The following is a 26,743-nucleotide window of genomic DNA, read 5'->3' on the forward strand; positions in this document are numbered from 1 at the left end:
TCTGTCTTTTGGCAGTTTCTGTAATATGCAGGCTCCATAACCAGAGATCCCCTCTCTAAATTCCAGTTTGTTTAGTTCTGCCAATTGTTTTCTCGTTTAGGGCAAAGCCATTATTTTATCTGGGGACCATACACGCTTCTTATGGAATTGCTCTCTGTGCATCATTGAAGGTTCCATGTGCACCGCCATATGAATACATCTGCGGATGTCTCTAAATTATATTCTGGTATTTATAACATGTGTAAATGTTGAGTTCTGCTCATCCCTGGGCTAGAGGGTGTGGACGGTAGCTTACATTTCCACTACCGTCTATGAACAGGCTCAGTCAAACCGACCCCGCAAATCTGAAGCTTACATCTAGAAAGTGTTCCTATTTGTAAAAGAGGTAGAGTTCCTTGGGCACATCGTATCTACTGATGGAATCTGCACAGTCCCTAAGAAAACAGAAAGTATTAAAACTTGGCCTGAGCCAAAATGTATGAAAGACATTCGCTCCTTTTTGGGTTTGTGTATCTATTACAGGAAGTTTATATACTGTTTTTCAGAAATAGCAAAACCACTGCATAAGTTGACATAGAAGGGTTCAAGGTTTCAATGGACTTCAGAATGTTCATCTGCTTTTGAATACTTAAAAAGGAAATCGGCTGAAGCTCCTATTTTAGCTCATCCTGACTTCGAGCAAATATTCATACTTGATACAGATGCAAGCGAGCTAGCAATTTTGGGAGTTTTATCACAGAAAATCGATGGAGAAGAACATGTGATAGCCTATGCAAGCAGAACGTTAATCAAGACCAGAGACGTGAATGTGTTACACGGAAGGAGTTACTTGCTGTAGTACATTTCGTTAAATATTTCAGACATTATCTGTACGGTCGACAGTTTCTGCTGAGAACTGATCACGAATCCTTGAGGTGGATAATGAACATGAAAAATCCAGAGGGACAAGTAGCAAGATGACTAGAGGTGTTATCAACCTACGACATGAAATCGAACATAGACACGGAAGGTTGCACAAAAATGCTGATGCTTTAAGGTATTAGGTCACTAATAGTAATGTTTACAAAATGGCCTTTGCTTGGTATATTCTGAAAGGTAACCGTGTTTTGCACTATTTTGCAAATTTTAAACAACTTTACCGTGCCGTTTTATTATAAATTTTGAATAACTTATGGTATCTCCTCAAGCTCAAGTACAGACAAATTTCAAAGTGATAGCCACTATCCAAAACGTTTGCAGAGAACTCATTTTACAATTAATTTCAATAGAAGAAACATGAAACTATTGGTAAACAATTATAAAACACAAAATAAAAATGTCAATATCATTTTTTCTATGGTGCCTCAAGTAAACGGATTTAATGAGACAGAATTCATACTTCAACATTGAAAAAATAAGGACGAATGATGTGTTTCTGTTTTGGAGTTTGCTTACTCCATTTAAAAATAACCTTAGGGAAGACGTAAAACCTACCTAAATTTCTTCCACAATATATAATCTAAGAGTGAAAGTAAAATAGAGAACTTTCACCGCGTGTAACTCAATATTTTTAAAGATGTGTAACTCTACCCCTTCTGTTTAAGTAGTATATTCACTTTGAACACCAAGAAATCGCTTATAAGATTCATCTTTTTCCATTTTTGTACAAAAAATCAATAATAAGTCTTGAAAGAAGTAAAACCTTACTAGTAAAAAAGGAAAATAAGGGAAAAAATTTTGGTCCCAGTAGGGCTTGAACCTACGCACCCCTAAGAACTGCAGTAAAAGTAGGTTTATGGTAGGAATTGAATACTCTTCAAAAAGGAGGTTCTCTATTAGTGATCTAATACCTTAAGTCGAAGCATGCGAACAGTGTGGAATGAACTGTCGAAACATAAGTAAGATAGCAGAAGATTAAGTCCAAGTTTCAGGTATTCACATTAATGAGATCAATAATTGTGGTATGTATGATGTTCAAGCTTAGGACGAAGATATTGTTAAAATCAAAGATTGGTTGGAACTTACCACAAGACCTAGTTATACAGCAATATCCGAAGAGAGCTTTTCCATCAAGTCGTTAACCAGCTTAACAGACACCGCTTAAAAGGTTTATTAGTTAGACGCTGGGATAATCTTGAAACAGGAGAAATATTCTGGCAAGCCATAGTACTGATAGGACACCGAAGAACTGTCCTGAAGTATGCACATGGCATAAAGGTGTCCGGACACTTGGGTATGAAGAGGACTATAGGAAAGATAAGGCAACATTTTGATTTGTCTGGATTTCACGCTGATGTCAAAAGATATGTCAATGGATGTAATTATGTATGAAACGGAAAGGACCAAGACAGACAAAGAAGGCTACTTCGTAGTGGATATCCCATGGAACGAATAGCTGTTGACATATTGGGAGAACTGCCTGAAACAGACAGAAGAAATAAGTACATATTAGTTGTATCAGATTTCCTTAAAAAATGGACAGAAAGTTACCCTATATCTAATATGGAAGCTAGTACAGTCGCTAATATAATGGTAGAACAGTATATCAAGGTATGGCATTCCGAAACAGATACATTCCGATCAAGGCACGCAGTTCAAAAGGAAATTGTTCATGGAGATGTGTCGACTACTACAGATAGAGAAAACAAGAACCACACCTTACAATTCAGAATCTGACGGTATGGCAGAGGGGTTGAATAGAACGTTGTGCACCATGCTCAGTGCATTTGTTTCTGACTGGGACCAACAGTAGATATTGTCTATGATATGCCAGCTAGTATCAAACTCATCCCTGTTAATCAATATGTACGGGAATTACAGGATAACATGGCACGGGCACATAAGTTTGTCCGAGACTATACCTGAAAAGCTATTAATAGGCAAAAGAGATATCATGATACACGGCTTTATAACGGAAACCTGAAACAAGGTGATACCGTCTATGTCTATTTCCCAGTCAAGAAAGTCGGTCAATCTTCAAAGTTTACATCTTACTGGAAAGAACCATATCTGGTTGAAGAACATTACCAACTTTTAGTAACATCGATCTATCGGAAAATCGATAAATTTGCCTATATAAACAAAGAAGGAAAAAATCACTTAAACTTAAATAGAAAAAGTTCTATTTGGAAATCAAAAATTCGATACCCCACAAATTAAAGTTTAATTTATTCCGGATATTATGAATATTTATTTTAAAAAATATTTTAATATTTGGTTGGTCCTTTTTTACTTTAAATAGACCAACCTCAGTTCATATAGACTCTGTAGGAAACGGGTTAAAAAATTTGACTTTTTCAAATATAACAGATAAAATGAGATATTTTCCGCAAATAATCAAAAATTCGATACCCCTAAAAATGTAGAAAAATTATTCAATTTTCGTTATGTGTAATTTGTTTTAAATTTGATAATGGTTTGTTTGGTCCTTTTTGCATTTTAGTGTGTACAGTGAACATTTCTTTAAAAATCCGGCTTTTTCCGCCGTTATCCGTAAGTACTCGGAAGCTGTTACGGAAAATACTGTCGTCTGCTAGCCTGACTGTCGGTTCAAGTTGTTATAGTCAAAGCCTATGAATTGTAGGCAACTTCACATTGACAAAAAAAAACAAAAAAACAACAACAAAAAACTGAGATTGTAATAAGACAAATTAAAACAAATTAATTGTTGAACTCAGAAACTCCGAAACCTAGATCTGCTGTCGTTTAAAATAACGCTATGGAGGATTAAGTGTTCAATTCGCATCTATAAAATATACAAATGCTTTTAATTTTCATCGCAAAAAAGATACTTAAAGCAACTAATTCTCATGTGTTTCCGTAAAATATAGTCTGTCAGTAATTGAGTTTCAAAGCATTCTTAAGAAATATAGCGATAATTAATTTCAAGATACCTATATTACCTATATTATTTTTTGCCGCTGGTGACTTTTTTATTGCCGCGGCGGTCAGGGTCCGATCTCCAACGCGGTCAACTTTTTTTCTTCATATGGGATTTTTTTAATAATTTTGAAACAAAAAAATCATTTTCTATTATTCATAATATGACCAAACTTTAATTTGAAAGATAGCCTTGATGAACTGATAATTCTGCTTCTTTCCTAATCTACTTTGTATATATTATTCTGTATTCTTAAATTAATGCATGTTGTTGGTACATTCTTAAATCATTCGTTTAAAAATTGCGATATCTGTTATTTGTTTTAGTCCCAAGATTGCACACAATCACATCAAGCATAAAATAATTTAATTGTAACAAATATCTTAAAATTACCCTTTGACTTTTATTGTGTATTACAATATTGCCTAGGGGTAAACAGTATCCGTTCATTGTTGTTTCAAGTCGGGTAATAAAAAATATGTTACCCCACTTACTACAAGTGATAGGTATTTTTATGGTTTTATGGTTTTTGCGTTTTAATATATTTATTTCACTTTCTTCTGTCTTTATATAGTCTTTTCCCTTTCTTTCAGGAACTTTGTTTTTACGATTTGTACACTTATTTCATGAATCGTATGACAGTACAAATTTAGAATTCACGTCGTTAATAGAGTTGTTCCGTAAATATTTACTGAGTAAAGATCTTGGCCCAAATTTCACGAAAAAAACTTATTTATTCTAAAATTATAATTTAGTAAGTCTGCTGTTCTAAAATTGAGATATTGATTAAGTTATTGTTATTTAATGTTGATTTTTTCCTGTAACGATATATTTATAGTTAAATTATACTATGGTAGTAGTATTTGTCAGCAGTACCTATTCAAGTCACGCAAATATGATATTTCTATTTAGGCACGATATAAGAAGCTTAATCCTTACCATGCTAAATTACAATAATAAACTTGTCAATCTTTCAATTTGGACAGTACTATGAAAAGGGTGCATACAAAAAAGTTACTGGCTGAATGGCAGACAGTGTAGATGATGATCAGTCTGCACATCCGTGCAGACTGATCATGATCTGCACCGATCGCAAAGGAAGAACAAATCGTGTCTAGCATGGTAAGGGTTAAGTATTTCCTTTTAAAAGTATAAGTCTTATTTCTATACTTCTTTTTCTTTAAAGCGACTGGTCCCCAAATCGTTCGACAACAAAAATACTTTTTAGATATCTTGAAAAAAAGCTATATTTCTTATGAAGGCTTCAAAACTTAATTACTGACAAACTTTATGTTACGGAAATACATGAGAACTTGCTGTTTATTTCTACCCTTTACGATAAAAATCGAAAAGCGTTAGTGATTTAGAATTTTGAAAATATTTTAGAAACAAAAGCTCATACTCCAATGTTTATAATATGTGAAAGAAAGCGCGTATAGAGGAAGTATATACGCTTTCTAAATATTTTAGATAACATATTCATATTCATGAATATTTATTTTATTTACAGACAGTTTCTTGTGCATAAATATTTCTTTTCTGTAAATAGATATATGTTAGCATGATGTTTCATGTATTAAAAAGAAAGTAAATCTATGTGTTCGATGTATAAAATGTAACGATTTCTAAATATTTCAGATAACATATTCATATTCTTAAATATTACTTTTATTTGACAATTAATAAAGTATTAAATAATGATTTTCACTTTAATAATTATTAAAACTTCATTCAGGTATATCATATAGAAAACCGCCCGCCTGTAAATGCATCAGATAATGACCAAAGCTGTTAATAATTTTTATTTCACGCGTTTCGAAGTATAGCGTGAAATATTTGTCTGAACGCGGAACGCTTTACAAAGGGTGATAATTGATATTGGTCAGTATGGATTTTGCACGGGGTTTTTCAGTGAAGCGTACATGTATGTACATATAAATAGATGTGTAATCAGATACTGGTCATTCTACCAGACGACTCCGAACAAGTTAAATTTGTTAGATAACACGTGGTAGCCGGATAAAATGGAGGAGGAAAATGCCATGCTTTCGCGCTTAGAGACAATGATAAACAGCAAATTTGAGGCTTTTGAGAAAAGGATTAGTGATAACCAGAAGGAATTATCACAGTCACAGATTTCAGTGATTCAAGAAAATCTTCATGATAATTACGTATTTAAGAAAAAGGGACATGAACAACAGTACAAAGTTAATTCGCAAGTTATAGACAAATTGCGTAGAGCAGAGGGTTTTGTAAAAGAGGCGAGCAGAGATTCTTCAAACGAGGCCGCAGATAATGCCATCAGCAAAATTACCGAAGGTATTGATATTCTTCAGCATCGTCAAAAATGTATTAAGCTCGCTGATTCATCGGAACACGGTTGGAAAGTAGTACACGAATACGAAGCTCACCCACTGGCAGACGATTCCGATGACGAGAAAAAGATATACAGAGCCCAAATGCAGGCAGAACGTAAAGTTCAGCGGGAGAGACGTACGAGGAGCAGACGTTACGTTCCCTACACAAACCCCGGTAACCAGTCCAGCGGTACAGCGTCCATATCAACGAGACCACAGACGCAGTCGGCAAACAGGAAACCAGGTTCTTGTTTCCGGTGCGGCAAGCCAGGCCACTGGAGGGTTGATTGTCGTGTGGCGCAAACTGAGTCTCAGTCGGACAAGAATGTACAGATAAGTACTTTTGTTAGTTCTTTTAGCTGTAAAGATTTGAACTCCGGGGAGAGAGAAAATGATTTTCTGCTAAGTTCAAAATTGTCTGAAAATACCAAAATATTAAACAAAAATTGTAAGTCTGAGTTAGCGCAGACGAAAAATGCAGAATCTCCTGTTGGTAGACTGAAGTCTTCTTTCAGACACTGGCAAGATGCCGGTGCAGGGGAGTATATTTTAGACATAATTCAGAACGGTTACAAGTTACCTTTCCAGAAGGTGTCCAGTTCTATAGAATTAAACAATAATAAATCAGCCCGTGATAATGCATCATTCGTTTCAAAAGAAATTCAAAGTTTATTATCAAAAGGCTGTATTCGAGAAGTATCAGCACCGCCGAAAGTGATAAATCCACTTACTGTAGCAATCAATCGTTCAGGCAAGAAAAGGCTCGTTTTGGACTGTAGGCACTTGAATTTAGATTTGTTTAAGTATAAATGTTGTTTTGAAAATCATTCGGTAGCCAGAGACATATTTTCAAAAGGAGACTATTTATTCAGTTTTGACATAAAGGGGGCTTATCATCATATAATGATTTTCCCCGAGCATACGACGTATCTCGGATTTGCTTGGCTGGAAAACGGTGTGAAACGTTATTACGTTTTTCAAGTTTTACCATTTGGAATTTCTACTGCCGGATTTATATTTACAAAAATTTTAAGAATCTGTGTTAAAAAATGGAGGGAAATTGGGTTCAAAATCGTATTATTCCTAGACGATGGTTTGGGAGGAGCAAGTACTTTTGAAACAGCCTTTACTACTGCAAAATTCATAAGGCAAGATTTACTTAATTTCGGGTTTTTATTAGCAGAAGACAAATGTCACTGGTTACCGTGTTTATATGCGGTTTGGTTGGGCTATGAATGGTACATGTCGGATGGTATCCTAAAAGTGACCGAAGATAGAATCTGTCGTACTGAAAAGTTGCTTGATGACTTGATTAACCAAATTGGTAACGGTTCAGTTCTTGTGCCCGTGAGAAAAATAGCTTGTTTGATAGGCCAGCTCATTTCTATGCAGAGTGCTATCGGTGATACGGTTAGGTTACGTTCAAGGTCACTGTATGATTGTGTAGCTTCCAGATCAGGCTGGAACGCCCCAGTTCAGGTTAGTTCTACCGCCTTATGTGAAATAATGTTTTGGAAAGATAATTTGAGAAAACTGAACATGAATGATTTAGAAACAAAATCTGTTAATCGGGCATACGTCACTGTTGACGCCAGTGAAGCTAGATATGTAGAATATGCTAACGTCTTTGTTGACGCCAGTGGAGCTGGATTTGGTGGTTTTATCGAAGAAAGCGAGAATAGCGAAGTAACCGGAAGTTGGTTAGGTTCCGAAAGTATTTTGAGTTCCACATGGAGAGAATTAGAGTCTGTTTACCGCGTGATGAAAAGTCATGTTACAAATTTGCAGGATAAAAAAGTAATTGTACATACAGATAACAAAAATGCAACCTCAGTTTTACGAATCGGCAGTAATAAGCCGTTATTGCAAGATGTTTCATTAAAAGTGAACGGTTTCTGTTCAGAAAATAACATTTCTTTATTTCCTAGGTGGTTGCCAAGGGCAGATAACTCTGAGGCAGATTACCTTAGTCGATGTTCAGACAGTGACGACTGGTCCATTTTAGATTCTATATTCAGGGCGTTAGACGAAAAATGGGGACCACACTCTGTAGATCGTTTCGCTTGTCATTACAACACAAAATGCAGTAATTTTAATTCTAGGTACTGGTGTCCTGGCACAACGGGCGTTGATGCAAATTTGGTCTGAAGAGAACAACTGGATTGTTCCTCCGCCTAGATTGATTTTGAAGTGTATTCGTAAGATATTAGCCGACAGATGTCACTGTACAATTGTAGTTCCTCAGTGGAAGTCTGCGCCATACTGGCCAGAATTATTTCCGGGCGGAAGTCAAGCTATATTTATTAAAGACTGTGTTTATTTTCAGCCTGGAAAGTTGACAAAAAGAGGAAAAGGTAGAAACGGGATTTTTGACGGCAGACAATTATTGTTTGGCTTTGTTGCTGTAAGAATTGAATAACTTGTGAAACAGAAATTGTTTTTATCCTTCAGGTTTGAGCTTGCAGCAATGCATTGCCAGTGAAGTCGAGAAGACTGGATTATCAGACAGATCTTTTGATGACCTTACCCATAAAATGGCCGGATTTTTAGTGAACTCTAAGAGTGACAATACAGTTAAGAAGTACTTTCATTATTTTCAAAAATGGGAACATTTCGCAAGTTCAAAAGGAGGTCAGTCTATACCTGTCTCTCCAATTATTGTGTGTCTATATTTGACAGATCTTTTGGATAAAAATTTTTCAGATAATGTTATTTCATCGACAGTATATAGCATTAAGTGGGCACATTCATTGAGAAATCTTACTGATCCAACAGACAATTTATTTGTGAAGAATTTATTAGATTCTGCGAAACGTATTTCTCACAGAACTGTAAATAAAAAGGATCCTGTTTCTTCACAGTTGTTGATAGAGCTTTGTAGCAAACATGTAAATACGAGAGATGTTCTTGTTCTCAGAGATTTGTGCATGATTCTTTTAGGTTTTTCAGCCTTTTTAAGGTACGACGAAATCAGGAATCTTCATTGTAATGATGTAAAGTTTCATGAAGATCATTTCAGTTTATTTATTCGCAAAAGCAAAACTGACCAATATCGTTTCGGTAACGAAGTTGTCGTTTCAAAAGGTTCTACCTCAGCATGTCCGTTTTCAATGCTTCAGCGTTATTTAGATGTGTCTGGTCAAACTTCTGATAGTGAACAGTTTTTGTTTAGACCTTGTTTCAGGTCGCATGGCAAAAGCCGTCTCATATATAAAAACAAACCTCTGAGTTATACAAGGGCCAGGGAAACTATAGTTTCTAGACTTAAAGAAAACACAGCTGCTGGAGATTTAAATTTAAGTTTGCATTCACTTCGTGCAGGTGGCGCTTCAGCAGCTGCAAATTCCGGTGTAAATGAACGCTGTTGGAAAAGACACGGTAGGTGGAAAAGCGAAAACAGTAAGGACGGATATGTCGCTGATTCTTTAGAGAGTAGACTCGCAGTTTCTAAACAGTTATTTTTATAACAACACCAGCCCGCTCTTTTCGAATTCTACACTCACGTCTGGTCATGCATATGGTGTTGTTTGTGTTTTATTAGTGTAGTACAGACTTTTTATTTCACGCGTTTCGAAGTATAGCGTGAAATATTTGTCTGAACGCGGAACGCTTTACAAAGGGTGATAATTGATATTGGTCAGTATGGATTTTGCACGGGGTTTTTCAGTGAAGCGTACATGTATGTACATATAAATAGATGTGTAATCAGATACTGGTCATTCTACCAGACGACTCCGAACAAGTTAAATTTGTTTCAAAAATTTAAGGGGGAAGATCTAATGTTAGTTATTAAAATACATGGCGGCAAAATTTTTGCATATTTTTTAAAACATCATTTCCCGTAGAATATAGGCTTATGTACTTTGCAAAGAAAATATGACTTTGTTTGATTTGATCTATATTAAGTTTCAGTTTTCATATTCAATGTATTGTGATTTTTTCTTTCTTTTCAAATACGAAGTACATTTCAAAAGACATTTTTGTACACTCCAACGTCATCTATTAAATGGCGAAGTCAAAATATGTGTATATTAAGTCTAGTCAAAATATGTGTATATTAAGTCTTCTTGATATTTAACATTTTGATCTATATTTAGTTTCAGTTTTCATATTCAATGCATTGTGTAAATTTTTACAAATATGAAATACGTTTCAAAGACATGTTTGCTTATTCCAAGGTCATCTAATGACGAAGTAAATATTAATACATGAAGTCATCTTGACATTTATTATTTTGTTTTACTAGTATTCTATAAATTCAGTATTTGAGCAAATGATGTAAAATCTCACTTTAACTGATTTATAATATTATTATGATATCATACGTCTACATACGCATTATGAATGGGGTCCAACATTCAGTGATCTGACATTTGACAAAAGGACACAGGTTTCTCAGAGAAATTTCATAAAAAAAAAAAAAAAAAAAAAAGAAAAAAAAAAAAAAAAATGTTTTGATCTCTGTGTTTTTCCTGGGCGAGTCAGTTCGCGACAGCGTGCCTTCGGATTAAATCAGATATTGGCTATGATTTTTACGCACTAGTTTTGTTTCTTCATCTAGTTTTGAAGGCAAGAGACGTATGGTATTATCTGTGTGACCAAAAAAAAAAAAAAAAAAAATGTTTCATTTTGTGATGTATTGTAATTATCCGGCTGCTTACATTGCCTTAATAAACACTCACGTCTGGTCATGCATATGGTGTTGTTTGTGTTTTATTAGTGTAGTACAGACTCGATTTTTGCCCCCGTGTTACTACAACAACAACAATTAGTACGGAAATCAACGAATCCGTCCGGTAGCGATGATATTGGATTATTGGTTTTATTGATTTTTATGATAGGTAGATCTGCCCCGCTTTATCGGTTTAGAGATGTTACTAAAAGTTGGTAATGAAAAATGTCTGATGTATTGTACAAGGTGAACTATGGAAAATCAATGTCATCGGAAATAATACATGTTGACGGATTAAGAAAAGCTTCTAAGAATCATTTATCTAATAATTTGTACTTAATCAGGAAAGCAAAATAGCTGGAGAAAAATTTACATATCTTGTTTCGAACAGATCAGTGCTTCATACTTGTGTTTTTATATGTATTTTTATTGAATATCCGCTCGAGACCACACGCCACGTTACATGTATAATTGGAACAGTACATACTGGCGACATGCTTTTTGTGTATGTATTTTGAGAAATAGTGATTAGTTGGATATTATAGACTTTTATATTCAACTGGTTACTTACGTCTATTACATTTGTAAGGATTCGCGTAAATTGGTTTTGTACTGAAAGCGGTTAAAAAAAACTGGACATCCATATCTGATAACTAATTACTAGTGTGTATTTATTTTTCAAAAACGGAAATTGATATAGAACTCAAAAATGTAATACAGCTTAACAAGGCTAATACCTCAGATTTAGATGTTATATTTTATACTTGAACTTACAACTGTGAAGAGTAATTCAGAAACAAACATATATGATAATAGAGACAATTTCAATTTTGAATTGTCAACTTTCCCCACCTTGATGGGGATGTCCCTCGAGCGACATCATGCGATGTCAATATTTCACAACTTATTCGTTTTGCAAGAGCTAGCTTACTCAGAGTTAGAGGATTTTAATGATCTGTCAACATTCACATATCAATATTTCGATAATATTTAGTTACGCAAAAATATACTTTTATTAATTTAACTACCAAAGTCCATTTTTAAAAAGTCGCAAAAACGCACACGAAAGATGTGTTTTTAGAAAATGAATATATACAATTTATAGAAATAAGGACCTGTAGATTTTGATTTTTTACCAGAAAATGTTTAAATTTCACACACATTTTAAATGCTCTTTTACGATAGGTCATGACAACGCCATTATTTTGTTTTGGTGTCATTTTCTTCCCTTATAATGTTTTTCGCTTGTTTGTAAATTCTAAATATTCGGTTAAAGTCGTAAAATTGGCGAATTTATATGATAGCATAATTTGTTATTTTTAAATTGTGAAAACTTATCAACAGCATATATTGTTCTAAACCTAGACTAAATTTCAGAATTGTACGTTCAGTTAAATTACTGGCAAAAGAACTAATGACGGGTTATCAGTTTTGTTCAGTATATGTTGTCTATAGCAATCATCAATGCTCTTTCAAACTTATAATTATGTTTACATCAAAATACTTAATTCCTGAAGACATATCGGCTCAAAGATTTAGGATCAGTAGATATTAGTAAAATCTATGCACATTCCAAACACAGAAGGGCCCTAAATTTCGTTCCTAAATAAACTAAATGGATCATTTACAAGCTGAGATATATAGATCTTAAACATTCTGCTGAAATTACCATTATGTCTTGAATATGAAATGAAAAACATGATAAGATGATATTTCTTTATCAAATCCCTTAATCAATTCTGAATATCTTCACGGGCAAGGAAAGCCTGACAAAAAGTTAATTTCATATGAAAGTCATCCTCAAGCCTTTCATGACGCCGAAAAAAAGATAAAATCGGACCACTTATGAAAAAGATATGGCAGTTTGAAATTTAAGAAAATGGCTGATCGTGGAGGCGGCCATTTTAGTGTGTTTATGACGTCATTTACACATTTCTGAATTCTTTATTTTGGAAATAACCTTTAAAATAGATTTAGTTCATGTGTTTCTTGAGTGCAAGATGTAAAACATGGTAATTTCTTTCAATATAGCTGGAAAAAGTGGAGAAATTATTTTACAGAAATAAGATAACACATTTCAAATATGTATCTAGAAATTTAATAAATCCGCCATTTTGTCTTTTGTTGCCATGGAAACAAAATGGCCGCCATTTTGATAAAATATTTAAATTGTGACAGGATGGTCGAACCGGGGACATAATTACAGGAACAATTTAACACTCACTACAATATTTACAAGTTTATTTACAGAAAAAAAATGATTATTTACAATGAATGAAAAAGAAACTAAATAGAAGAAAAGAAAAAAAAACTGAGCTCAAAATCCGATTAATTACAGTTCATTTTCATCTTGACGTATAACAGGTGTTTCCTTTTATTTAAGACTTAAAGCAGCACTAAGAACTAATCTTTGGTAAAATAATGTCCCACTAAATCGCAAAGACGTTGACTCCTTTTTGGCTCCCCATGTCCGATGTTTGTAGGTGTTTGTATCCCTGAGCTGTCTCAGCTGACTACAAAAATCAGCGTCTTGGCGGTTAAGGCACAACCATGGGAAGAAAGATCTCTACGCTGGGAAATCACATCCAGGCGAGTACAGACAAGTAAACCTCGGGTATAGGAGGGTCGTGACATCATCAGGTAAAAAGTCGTCTGGTGGAAGAAGCTAAAATATATAACATATGGTAAGCACCATAGCAAATACAAATAAGGGCATAAAACTGCTCCTTTGGGTACACCATACCTCCGTAGGCTCCCATAAATAATACGTGCTACTTATACAAATTATATGTGCTACTAAGTTCATACGTCACGTGATTACGATACGTCACTTATTACTTTCATTATTTCTCAAATTAATTACTTTCTAGTCTAAAGTTAAAGTATGATAAAGATATGAAAAGGTTATGTTGAAAAATTATAGATAAGATTATGATAACTGCAGCTATTATTTACAACCACAAATTAACACATTGCAATGCAAATAAAACGTAGCAAAATAGCTGGTATGAATGTATTATCAACTACCATACAACAAAACGGACATTGTATAGATATGCTATAGACTGGCACACAATAATTTCAAATTACAATTACATATTAAATGTACACGGTACTAGACTTGTCTACACATACATTTATACATTACAATGCAATGCAGTATTGGCGTTCCATAATTTACAACGAAAAGATTGACATATACAATTTATGACAAAGATAACTTTCTAATTATCATGTTACACAATTTTCAATATAAATTGTACAAATTATACTAACGAAACATTTTAGATCCCTCTTTCGAAATAAATAATTTACAAAAGTCTGAAAAATTCAATAAATTAGCCTGACATATCGAAACTAGCTAATCCCTTGCCGAAAAGTAAACGTTTTACAAAACTCTGTAGAATTAACAAAAATTTACTAAATAAAAATCGCAATTCAAAAATTATACAAAAGTCTAACAAATAAATTACTTACCTCGATCGAGCAAAATTTTATTTCTACCAAGAATATCAGAGTGACATAATTTCGTCTCAAGACTGTAATGGGGTGTGCGCTAAAGATATCTAGTCCAGTCTATTTGTATGCTTATGTCCCGCCAAATATTGGATTTTCACGGGAATCACGACATAGCCGTGAACTCTGACAATTTGAATTTTCACGGGAATCACGACATAGCCGTGAGCTCCGACTACTTTGGCGCGAATGTGAATCGGACAATTTAAGCCCCGTTATAGTGGTTTTGGGGATAAAAACATAAATTACTGAAGTTTAGAAAATTACTGAACCGAATTTAATAAAATTTACATGGAAATTTAAGTTATGAAATACAGAAAAACATGAGAGGTATTTATGCGTAAAATCTGACATTTACCTCAATAACTCAAAAATTTACAAAAAGATGATGCAATACCTGCATTTCAACTACAGATACATTGAGGCCCGTATGTCAGTTTGTGACATAAATGCTCAAAACTTTTTCATTTTTAAGCTGATTTTAAAAATTCTTTCATTTCTTTAAATGATTTAACAAATGCTAGCAGACGCAATTAACATCAGAACATCATTGCTTTTCCCTTTAATAATCTAAATATGACAGCGGAGTTTCATAGACTAATAATAAAAATAATAATAATAATAATAATAAACATCTATGGTTTTAACTGAAAATCGTTTCTCAAAGTCCAATGGTTTATCATCAACTTGTTTAACACAAGTTAAAGGTAATTTCTGTACCCTGTGTCATCATGTGTCCTCACTGTCGGGTGGGATCGGATTTCTACTAAAGGAGGATTTTGCAGATCTACATGAAATTATTGTAATAAATAAAAATATTGATGGTATTTTATGGTTATGTCTTACAGAAAAGGTTTCATCTCAGTGTTGTTATATTTTCTGGTCCTTCGGGATCATTGATTTCAACTCATTTAGATTTGAAAATTTAATACTGCTTAAGCCGGTGCTAGGGGGCGTGGGCAGTGTTGCATTTTCCATTACTGCTCATGAACAGACTCAATCAAACCGAGTCTGCAATTTTCACTGTTTGCCTTGTTCTCGATGCTTCCGAGGGATCTACTTTCCAGATTTTATTAAATAAAACCATTACGTTTGTGTTTGTTATTTGCCGCCTATCCAGTCCACTAGGAGAATAGAATTAAACGAATTTTATGAAAGAATGTTGACAAGCATTTACACTTTTCAAAATGATGGTACCTTATACATTGGAGGTGATTTTAAAAGCCACATTAGTGATTATTCTGATTTTATTTCTGGCATTTATATGTTACCAGAATGAGACATTATTGATCATGTGTCTAATACTTATGGGGATAATTTGAAAGAATTTTTAATTGACTGTAATTTATGTGCCCTCAAAAGTAGAAATAAATTTTGAAAAAATGATATTACGTCTACTTCAAACAAAGTTGTAGACTATTGTTTAGTTCAACATGAACAATTGAATAAAATTGACAACTGTACTGTTACACGTACTACAGAGTTAATATCGAAGTTGATTGGTAGAAATATTCCATCTACTTCGATTCCAGATCATTCAGTATTGACTTTTATTGTTGATTTAATGGAGGAAGATTCTCAACGTGCTAGTCATTTAAGTTCTGAAAATGACAGAAATGATTCTCAGGCATCTAACTCTTTTGATAAATTTGATCTGAAATCAATGCCTAGCGATTTTTACAAGATGATAATGTAAATAGTCTGTTACATCAGCATATTTTAACTTGGAGCAAAGTTTAAGACATAAACAAGATATTGATACTACTTACTCTAGTATTTGTGGTATTTTGAAGCAAGAAATGTATAGTAAAATCGATCACAAAACTATTGTAGTAAATAATAAACGGTCTAATAAGAAACGAAAGATTAGCAAACCATGGTTGAATGATTATCTTTCTAGCCTTTGGAATGCATTTTTGAGGCTGAAAGAAAATGGCTAAAATGCACCAGTCCACATGACAAGGCTAGGTTAAAGCAAAGAGCTATAAAATAAATGGATCGGCAACTTGAAAGGCATATAAAGGAAATCTCGCCAATATCACGTAGGAACTGAATGAGATCTCGTTTTACCGGTGTATGAAACAGACAGCAAAATGATAAAAATCTGTGTCGTGAAAACCTTTCTATCAGATCGTTTGTTTATAATGGTAATGGTGCTTTTAGCTCACCTGAGCCTAAGGCTCAAGGTGAGTTTTTGTGACCGCTCAATGTCCGTCGTCCGTCGTGCGTAGTCCATCGTGCGTCCGTCAACATATTCTAAAAAATCTTCTCCTAGAAAACCACCGGGCAGAATTACATCAAACTTCACAGGAATGATTCTTGGGTTTCTCCCTTTCAAAATTATTCAAAGAATTGAATTCCATGCAGAACTCTGGGTGCCATGGCAACCGAAAGGAAAAACTTTAAAAATCTTCTTGTCCAAAATCTCAAGGCGTAGAGCCTTGATATTTGGCATGTGACATCATCTTACGGTCCTCTATCAAGATTGTTCAAATTGTGTCCCTTGGGTGAAAAGAGGCCCCGCACCGTGGGGTCTCATGTTTTACATTGACTTATATAGGAAAAAAATTAAAAATCTTCTTGTCTGAAACTGCAAGGCTTTTGCTTTTGATATTTGGTATTTTGCATTGCCTTGTGGTCCTCAACCAAAATTATTCAAATTATGCCCCTGGGGTGAAAAGAAGAGGCCCTGCCCCGGGGGGTCTCAAGATTTACATAGACTTTTATAGGGAAACAACTTTAAAAATCTTCTTGCCTGAAACTGCAAGACCTAGGCTTTTGATATTTGGTATGTTGCCTTTCCTAGTGTTTCTCTACCAAACGTTTTCAATTATGTCCCTGGGGTGAAAAGAGGCCCTGCCCTGGGGGTCCCAAATGTAACATAGACTTATATAGGAAAAAACATTAAAGATCTTCTTGTCTGAAAGTTCAAGGCCTAGGCATTTGATATTTGCTATATAGCACTGCCTAGTGCATCTTTAACAAGAGTGTTGAAATTATGCCCCTGGGGTAAAAAGAGGCCCCGCCCTGAGGGTCACTTGTTATATACGTTATATAGGAAAAATACTTCAAAAATTATCAGATTATATTTCTTAGACTTTTAAATCATAATTACCTGATGACCTCAAGCGATTAGGGATCACTTAACTGTGACCTTGACCTACTGACCTTCTTTCTTGTTTTTTAAGATACAGCCTTGAAATTTGGATGACATGTACAGTTTAGCACACCAATCTTAAAACTGACTTTCAGTGACCATGAATGTGACCTACTGACCTAGTCCTACTTTCTTGTTTTTAAAGATGCAGCCTTGAAATTTTGATGACCTGTACAGTTTTGCACGACGATCTTAAAACTGACTTTCAGTGACCATAAATGTGACCTACTGACCTACTTTCTTAATATTTATGATCAGTTTGACATTTGAAACATGTTGCTCATATTACTCAGGTGAGCGATCCATGGTCATCATGACCCTCTTGTTTTTTTAATGTTATTAGTATTTTCTACATGGGGAAGGAATTTATGATTTGAAGTATGAGAAATCAACAGCTGTCGTTTGAAAATTGGACCCGATTCGGTTTATTACGTGCCGGTGTAACATTATTGACCCCGTTGAAAATTGACCCCATATGGGTCCTTTTTCAACGTTGAGAATTGACCCCGCCAATATTTCAACATTAAATTTTGATCAAAATGTCGTTGAAAACTGATCAGTCGTTAATTTTTTATCAGTAATTGGGTCATTTTTTAACAGTTCAAATTAAGTTAAACGCCGGAGATGGTCTGTTTGTAGAAGAAAAACACAATGGACAGAACCAGAAACTATCACAGGCTTGCTGGATAGCTTTTCTATAAATAATTTCACAAGACCGAGCCCGGGCTCAAACCGCTAACTTCCTCGAGGTAAGCGAGATCATCTATATGTTGGACAGAAACTGTTAACAAAAGTGATTTTGTGGTCAGACTTCGACAGGTACACCAAGACTTCTACACAGGAAGTATCAATATATTTATAAGGGACATCTCTGTACATTATAGTGATATCTCTTTAATACAACGAGATGTATTTTAACGTCATAAAGATATCTCTTTATGGTAAAGTATAGAAGCGTCCTAGTGCCAGGTTTGAAATAGTTTATCTCAAAATTAGGAGTTAATAAATGCTAATTACTAGAATTAAGACTTAATAGCTTCTAATTACGAGATAAAAATATTACAATATCACCATTTTTCTAACCTTTGATCAGTTTTTTGTCTAATATCAAAGTAAATGCACCAACTATTCTTGTAAATACTTATTATATGCCATTTTACGAATGTGTATAATCTTCCTTTTAAGTTCGGTTATAGAATGTACATATATGGCTTTTAGATACAGTCACTTATAATTCTGTTTAGAATGACCACATGTTTTAATGGATTTATATGATGTGTAAAAATTGTAAATGTGGATGAGACTTAGAATAAGATTTAAGTAAGAAATAGAGATACAGAAGACATCTTTATTACCTCCTCATAATAATAATGATAATAATTTCACCGAGTCTTAAACTGTGAATGGTTTGACTTGATCCACACATAATATATTAGGCATTCATATCAGTTAGTGTTTTATGTTCGGTCATGTAAAAGTGGTGTAACATATTTAGACCCCGTCGGTTATGTAATAGAAAGAGCATTGAAACTCGAGGGTAAACGATTTGTACGAAGGGGCATAGCCCCCGAGTATAAATCGTTTACCCGAGAGTTTTAATGTTCTTTCTGTTTTGTATCATAGCCATCCATATATGATAATTGTAGGCGTCCCACATTGCCATATACAGCTGTTCAGTGAGTACTTAAAATCCTTGCTTTACAAATGTGTAAAGCCCAGGTAAAATAAACCAATGCGAGAGCAGAAAATCAACAGCACATTCTCTAATCAGCCCTTGTGTCTATTTTTAGAATGACCTGATAAAACTCAGGTTTATGGTTTCAGAATTCGGGCAAACATTCAGAGAGATGTGTGTTATTTATTTAGACTCAATGAATGTTATGTGATGGTTGAATATTGTTTTACACATTATTTTTTCTGTTTAAGAACTTAAATATATTCAGACATGTCATAGAACTCTGTTGACTGAATTACAGAAACATCTATTTTACCTGATGTTATTATAACATGCAGTAAACAGTTTTCACACCAAATTAGATCACTAGTATATCTTATTTGTGTTGAAATTTAATTAGATTGACTATACTGAGAGCTATGACATTAGTTATAACAAATAATAACTCAGGAAAACTTGATGAATAAAAAATAACATTAAAAATTGGTTTTAACTAAGATTATCATAAAATCAAATGACATATTGTTCTGTATTATCATTGGTGAATGTAAACAACAGATGACACCGATAGGAAAATAAACCATCTGTTATTGAAGCCTTAGATTGAAATCTATATCAGAAAAAAATACATATTAATATGAAAGTTACATAATGTGATCTGTCAGTATAAAACAATTTTCCCTTTTTTAAGCACCAGAGTGGGGAGATCATGAACAACCGTCTTAACTTTGTACGAATTATTTTTTTTTTAAACTAAAACATATTCAGTATTTTAGCCAACTCAGTGTGACCAATCCAGATGTTGCGAGTTTGATCTCGGTGACAATTTGACTAGAGAGAGTAAATAAGAAATAATTTGTTCTGGATCCAAATCTTGTGGGGAAGTTGTATGACAGTTTACATTACTTCAGAGACTCATGATATAGGCCTTTAGCCTAAATAGAACTAAAACGATAGTAATGCTGCAACAAACAAAGAAAAAAAGTAGAATCTGTCAGAACAAATGTTACAAATTTATTATGGAACAAAAATCAAAAACAATATATTTTTCTGCATTTTTTACTGTCATTCAAGATTATATTAATAATCATTATGTGTAAAAGTTACTAAATTCGAATTTAAATTTCCGTCTTAAACAAAAGCAGAGATTGTTACAAAATACAATTAACAGATATCATCTAATAACTTCGTGGAAAATGATAGTTTAAAAGTTAGTCCAGTACCTTTACTAGGTACATTAACTAAGTAGCTTAAAATGGGCTATAAAATTACAACCCATTAATTTTTTAAGTTAAACTATCGTATATATATAAATCATGCAGATGTTCTGATTTTAACTGCCCATTTCGCCAATTGTTAAGACATTTTATAAGCATTTTTTTACTGAGAATAAGTCTCATAGATATGTATACATGATCAATTATTACATGTATATTCCATTCATGATTATATTAAAAGATATGAACAAAATATTCAAATATTCAACCATCTTAGTGAATAAGCATTTTAGTGCCTTAATATAAACAAATTTTGCAACACTGGCCAGGTACATCATTTACTGTGAAATAAGAATGTGCAAATGCAATCCTTACACTAATTAACTCTATGTGCTACAGGATTCTACTGTCCGAAAATCTCTCTGCCACGAGTGTTTGTTACTAATAATAGGGATGACCGCATTGCGTGTGACGTAGTGATACCTGTAATCTGAAAATGTGCTATAAGATACACTTCGCTGTCTACTGTTCCAGACATGCTGGCATACTTTCCTATCCAACAGTGCGGTAACTAGCGTGCGGGTATTAAATACCTGCACACATTTAGTTACCGCACCCTGTACTCGGTGTATACGATTTACCAGTACCAAATTTGTTAAGAAAAAGCACCGAGCTATGATACAATTACATAGGGATCATTTTAAAACGTTTAAAATTCACCTCATTAGTCATTTTAACGTATTATCATCATTACATGACAGACCCATGAAACATTCTAGCATAAAACTGCTGTTCTTGTCACTTTTCGGGGGTGTTTTAACAGGAGAGAAAACGTGTGTTAACAGAGATTCTCGCGCTCACGTGCTGTTACAACACATTCTTATATATGCGCGTTCCTGGCAAAGCATAAACGTATATACGGTCCCAAAACGGATAATTCAAATGGAAATGACGTTAACGTGAAAAAACCAACTCAGACATCCCCGCGCATTTCTTGGAAATTTTATGACTGTACTGCGACTCGAACCAACGGTCCTAAATCGATGAGAGCTTTTGAATTTAACTTTGAAATATGACCCGACAGTAGTTGATCAGTTTTCAGACATACAGTCCATACATTACAAATATAGTCACCAATTTTACAGATAGATATTAATAAGCATCTTAAGATGTGTAGCTGGGTTTTAATTTCTAAATCTGACTAGTATCTGCAGAGTTATGGCCGATGAATTGGCAAATAATTTGACGTATTATTAGCTTGTGGCGCGCTCGAATGTATAACTAAACGTTTATTACTTACAGTCCTGAAAAAATACAAAAATGTTAATCTTTGATATGTATGGTAATTTAGGCAAATTATTAGGATTAGTTTTTAACGTTGAAATATGATTTGACTATAGTTGATCAATTTTCAACGAGGGTCAAATTTTCACGCGTGGATGGGTCATTAAATAACGGGCGGGGTCAATTTTCAACGTTGAAAATTGATCAATCATCCGTTGAAAAAAGACCCATGGGGTCAATATTTAATGTTACACCGGCCGTATTGCCATTGTAATACTTTAATAATATAAACGTGATCAAGTCAGCAAACGCTTCAATAAGATAACGCGGTGACACGAGCTTACGCGATATTATTTCCATTCCTTATTGCCATTTTGTGTATTTTACACTTCTTTGGGTAAAGGTTGTTCCATAGTTGCTAGGTAATCTTTAAATGCAGCGAACTAAACGGGCTTACTGGCTAAAGCTACAAAACGACATTTTGCCTGAGTGTAAAGTAATAAAGTTTGGAAAACTATAGGTAAGGTAACGGTATCGAAATCCAGAAATAATACAAGTTAAAGCATAGCAAAATTTCCTTCTAGGGCACATCTATATAAATATATAATGATCATCTTGTAAAATTTTGGTTGCAATGTCTGTTTTAAATATTGGTCAATCAGTGTGTGGAACTCTAAGATTCGACGCAATGACAAGACCATTCCACCTTATTGACATTCCGTATCCCCCGTTTAAGGGTCACGTGGGCGTTACATTTTGCACCAAGGGGCGTTCCCAGTGGGCATTCGACGTCGTAACGACGTTGATACGACGTCGGATACGGACGTCGATTCAACGTTGCAGGTCAGAGACCACCAATTCAAAAAAGTACAGGGAACTTACTGGGAATAAGGTAACATCTGTGCGTTCTGATTGGTCAGTCATGTAAACAAACTCAGGAAGTGATTATTTTTTCAAAATTGATATTTTTTCACTGCATTTACAGTATTTTATTATACAATTTGACAAAATTTGCTACATTTTATGTGTATTGAAAAAAAGTTTTATCAAACGAGTTTCTCCCGCCATGTCAATGATGTAAACAGGGGGTCATCTCATTCACACGAAAATTACTTAAATAAAGTATCACTATTTATACGTTTTTCGTCCGATATTTTGGTAGAACTAAGATAGTTCTTGAAAAACTTGTAATTAGATATACATGTTTCGATGTATGGAAGGCCGTACACTCCATAATGTTACAATGTAAGTCTATGGGAAAACAATTGGTGGTATCTAACCTGCATTTTGGTTGAAAATGTAAGTTTTTTTAGACGTCGAAGTCTGACGTCGATTCAACGTCGGTTTTCTGACGTCGATTCAACGTCGCGTTTCTGACGTTGTTTAGACGTCATATTTATGATATTCTTTCCAAGAAACAACATTAATCATTTCATCTTTATAAATAATTTTATTTATAATGTAACATTAAAATTCTTTTCAATCGACATCTATCGTCATGATAAATAAGGTCAACATAAATTCGTTGTAGTCAGTGGAGAACTTTCTGCTTTGATTGTTGAATCTCTCAAAATCATCACAATTATCAGTGCAAACTTCATCTGAAATATATAAAATGTGAATGTTCAGTTATTTCAAAGGCATTCTGAAAGTTTAAATTTTAAACATTATATTCAATGTTAACTCTTCTATCAAGTATGTTTATAAGTTTTATTTTATAGTTAAAAGTTTCTTGTACTTACGAATTGTATGAATTTTCTAAGGCGGATAATAATTGATATGATAAGTTAAATAATTAAGAAATAAATATTGAAATACTTACTTTCTACAAATCGTGTTGAATATTAATCCATATAGTTGCTCTAAATGTCTGCAAAACTCTCGCGAATGTATCAAATTACCATGAGAATGTGTAAACATCTCTGCGAGTTGCGTGTGTCTAACTGAGCTACATGTGTAAAGTTCAACGCTGGGTCAGATTTCGTAACTAATGTTCCCGTTTTGATCCAGGTATATCATCTGACATCATAGTTTAAAATGGCATGTTCTAATCTCTGGTCTGGCCCGATGAGCCCAATTTTCGACTGGGCCGGGCCAGGCCAGGGCAGGCCATAGATTTCAATTTTGTTAAAGGTGAAAGTGATTTCTACAGCATCTTTAAAATCTGACTTTTGAATTTGTTAATTGAAGAATATGTTTGGATATTTCAGACATTATATAAATACATTTTGAATTCCTACTCAGCAAAATTATACACCTGGGAATAAGCCTGTAGCTAACAAAACTATTAAGTCTAATTTAAAGGTGATGCCTGGATTAAATGTTATGACTATTATCAGGGGATCTCCACCTCAATTCACACTTGACTGGTGTCTTGGTTTTACCCCATTTGAATATTAAACCTATCTGCATGTATTTTTTTATCTATTGAGGATTATTTAGTATTGTCCGAAACTATTAAACTGTCACTCAAGAATATTCCGTATGCTTCCGTAAATAAATTTTCGGTGCCAAAACTTAAATAAAAATATAAATATTGAAAACCAAATAAAATATAAACATTTCTTTATCACCAGGTCGTATATGCAGATTATAGTTGTGCTGACAAAAATTTCAGCTACCAATCTCGGGGATGTGAGTTCGAGACACCTGTTTGACCATTTTCATTTTTTTTTAAATTTCATCCGTAAACTTAGAATGCAGGAAAACTGTCACACTTATCGTGATTTATTTTTCATTTATTGAAAGAAATACACAAGTTTTTGACATTCTTCTATGTACAATTTATTACCAAGAGTGTTAGATATATTTGACAAAATGTTAAAAGGATAAAAACAGTATCGATAAAATGACATTATATCGAATTAATGAAAACAGTCTGAATTGAAATCGAACCCATGGTAACGTGCGTGCAAGTCTGAGAACTTATCACTACGCCACTGTGCCATTGGTAAACTATGCAGGTTATTTTGGTCAATTTAGATATTTTCAGGTTACAAATATGGTGTAAAATAAAGAAAACGCCCGAAAATATTGGCGAAGATTAATGAGTGCCACCTGTCAATACTTACGGACATCAACTGTTATCCCCGTTCCAGGATCTGGGATAATATGATGTGGGGAAGTGATAAATAAATTTTGTAGTCTAGGTTATATACATACTGAATATTTTTTGTAAGACTGCTTTTATATTGTTCTAAGTATGGGGAAAAAATCCTACAAAGCTTTATGAAACAGGCTGAAGAGCATCTTTTAGCGTTTAAATAAATGTATATCAATTAGAAATAACATAAACACAATGATAAATATTTTTGTAATATATAACATAACAACATATTACATACTAAAAATCATTTACATGCATATATTAATCAAGAATAAAGATTACCGTAGGTTGCTTCACATATCAACCACTAGTTCTCCATTGGCAATGAAGATGGGCAACAAAGATGAAAAGACTCTGAATGGCAGTTATTGGGGATGTGTTGTGGATGAAGTCTTGATGAGTAAGAAACAATACTGAGAAACACAGTCAAGTAAAAGTAAAAACTGTCAAAGTAAAAATATATAACAGGACTCATCTCAAAAAAACTTTAAGAACTGCAACAAAGATGGGAGTTGTGAAGGGATATTAAGAGACTAAGCGAAAACCATTACTTCCTTCCGGATAGACAGATGAACAGACAAATGCCGGCGCCATTAGTGGGGTGGGGGAGGGTTTCAGCTCTGTAATAGCTCTCGTGACTTTATCACAGGAAGTGAAAAGAAAACTTAGATGCTAATTAATTTTTGTGTTAGAAAACTATCAAATAATCTAAAATGCCAACACCCTGACCACTTATAAGAGGCCCCACAGTGAATATTATTTTTATTACTCATCCATAAATTGAACATCAGCTTGATTAATTACAATTCCCAAAGAGATGCATTCACTGCATTCAAATATTCAGCTATATTGCAGCAGGTAAACTTATTAATGAAATTATCCATTAGTTTTAAAACTAAGTGTTATAGTTGACTTTAAATAATTTGATTACAGAAAAAACCTGGTAGTTATCATTTAGTTACACCATTTTCTTCAGTGCAAATCCCTATTTCAAATAAGATGAATGATGGCTAATTAATGATTCTCCAGAGGACTGGTTTCTCATTCTGTTTGACCTGCAGCAAGTAAACAATACAGGTTAATACTGCCTGCTACTGTAATTGTATATTTAAATTTTATGCCATTCATTTCTGGCCTGGCCTGGCCTGGCCCGGCCCAGTCGAAAATTTGGCTCATCGGGCCAGGCCAGAGATTAGAACATGCCGTTTAAAACTGAGCCAAAATGAAATTCTTGCGCCAGACCAATTTAGTTTGTTAAATGCATACTAATAACTACTCATTCCCTCGGTTACAGGTCGGATGTTTTGGTTATTTTTATTTATTCAGACATAGTTTTATAGAAGTGCCTGTTCAACCTATACTTAACAGCTACATCATGTAAAATAAAATTGAAATTATGATTTTGTGTTAAACTCAAATGTGTCCATTCAAGGAACGAGTTCATCATTGGAAAATATAATTGTGTTTTTGCTGCGAAATATTTAAAAAATCCGACATGTATCCAACGTCGCTTAAATGTCTACTACCAATGTCTGTTAGACGTCGTGGTTTCAACGTCTTTTCGACGTTGCATTTAGGTCGCCGAGGTCGCGACCTAAATCAAACCGATATCCAACGTCGATTCGACGTCTACTACCGACGTCTGTTAGACGTCGGGGTTTCAACGTCTTTTCGACGTTGCATTTAGGTTGACGACATCGCGACCTAAATTCAACCAATATCCAACGTCGATTCGACGTCTACTACCGACGTCTGTTAGACGTCGGGGTTTCAACGTCTTTTCGACGTTGCATTTAGGTCGACGACATCGCGACCTAAATTCAACCAATATCCAACGTCGATTCGACGTCTACTACCGACGTCTGTTAGACGTCGGGGTTTCAACGTCTTTTCGACGTTG

General features: G+C 34.1%; 1 long non-coding RNA gene across 1 annotated transcript; it reads right to left on the reverse strand.

The window, feature by feature from the left end:
• Positions 1 to 23,167: 23,167 nt before the first annotated feature.
• Positions 23,168 to 23,768, reverse strand: LOC128556014 (uncharacterized). Its single transcript, XR_008370391.1, has 2 exons — positions 23,560 to 23,768; positions 23,168 to 23,338 (listed from the first exon to the last, which is right to left on the reverse strand). It is a non-coding gene; the product is annotated as an uncharacterized LOC128556014 (long non-coding RNA).
• Between the last annotated feature and the right edge of the window lie 2,975 nt (positions 23,769 to 26,743).

The sequence above is a fragment of the Mercenaria mercenaria genome, chromosome 3, assembly GCF_021730395.1.
Source record: "Mercenaria mercenaria strain notata chromosome 3, MADL_Memer_1, whole genome shotgun sequence".
Classification (NCBI taxonomy): domain Eukaryota; kingdom Metazoa; phylum Mollusca; class Bivalvia; order Venerida; family Veneridae; genus Mercenaria; species Mercenaria mercenaria.